The sequence below is a fragment of the Lactuca virosa genome, chromosome 7 (assembly GCF_052849685.1).
Source record: "Lactuca virosa cultivar CGN04683 chromosome 7, Lactuca_virosa_CGN04683_v6, whole genome shotgun sequence".
In the NCBI taxonomy this organism is placed as follows: Eukaryota; Viridiplantae; Streptophyta; class Magnoliopsida; order Asterales; family Asteraceae; genus Lactuca; species Lactuca virosa.
In genome coordinates, this window is record NC_136432.1 from 6,670,001 (window position 1) to 6,671,259 (window position 1,259).

The window sequence follows — 1,259 nt, forward strand, 5'->3', positions numbered from 1 at the left end:
GTGCTGTAGCGAAACTGATTGCAAAAGAAGGGAAATCGGTCACATTAAAATTACCTTCTGGGGAGGTCCGTTTGATATCCAAAAGCAGCTCAGCAACAGTCGGACAAGTGGGGAATGTTGGGGTGAACCAGAAAAGTTTGGGTAGAGCCGGATCTAAGCGTTGGGTAGGTAAGCGCCCTGTAGTAAGAGGAGTAGTTATGAACCCTGTAGACCATCCACATGGGGGTGGTGAAGGGAGGGCCCCAATTGGTAGAAAACAACCCACAACCCCTTGGGGTTATCCTGCAATTGGAAAAAGAAGTAGAAAAAGGAATAAATATAGTGATAATTTGATTCTTCGTCGCCGTAGTAAATAGGAGAGAAAATAGAATTTTTTTCTTCGTCTTTACAAAACAAAAAAATAGGAGGAAGCTGTGGCACGTTCACTAAAAAAAATCTGTTTGTAGCGAATAATTTATTAAAAAAAATAAATTAAATTTGGGCGAACGACGGGAATTAAACCCGCGCATGGTGGATTCACAATCCACTGCCTTGATCCACTTGGCTACATGCCCCTCTACTATTATCTAGTATTTCTAGCCTCTTTCCTAGCGGAAACCCCGACACACTTAAATATGTCAAACAAAAAATCTCTAGCCATATTGTGCCTGTATTTGAACCCCGGGAGTTCTTTACACTAAACTACATGATCTCCAAAAGAGTCCAAACATGTCTTGCTACACACCGGACATATCTCGTCAGCTGGGAAATTGGAATCATTAGTCGATATTTGAGGATAGTACGATACTCCACAGGAGACATATGTTGGTCAAACCCATCTATAGGGATAGCCAGAAGAAAATCTTGAGCATGTGGTGCACGTAAGCACTGAAAAACTGCTTTCTGCAGAGCCATCATGTCGATTTGATCGCATCAGACGTAGCCACTTGATCACATAAAAAACAAATCAAAACACTGAAACCCAATATAAAAAAGTCAACCGAACAAACTCGTAGAAAGGAATGCTCAATTGTTGTTGTTGTGGGTGTTATTAATCACACCCAAAAGTTTTGTCAAAACCACCTCATTAATTAATATCAAAACCACCTAAACGTAAAATCCAAATTGATATGATATATTAACCTAAATTGAAATGATGTTTCCATTTTCCTTAATTAAGATTATCTCTTTTATTTTCCATCTTTTATATTAACATTATACTTATGTTCCTTCTTTATATTATGTTTCATTTTCCTTTTATATATATATATATATATATA

At 37.7% G+C, this 1,259-nt stretch overlaps 1 pseudogene; it reads left to right on the forward strand.

The window, feature by feature from the left end:
- The window catches only part of LOC145126356 (large ribosomal subunit protein uL2cz/uL2cy pseudogene), a 1,791-nt pseudogene extending 1,435 nt beyond the window's left edge, over positions 1 to 356 (forward strand).
- The last annotated feature ends 903 nt before the right edge of the window (positions 357 to 1,259 follow it).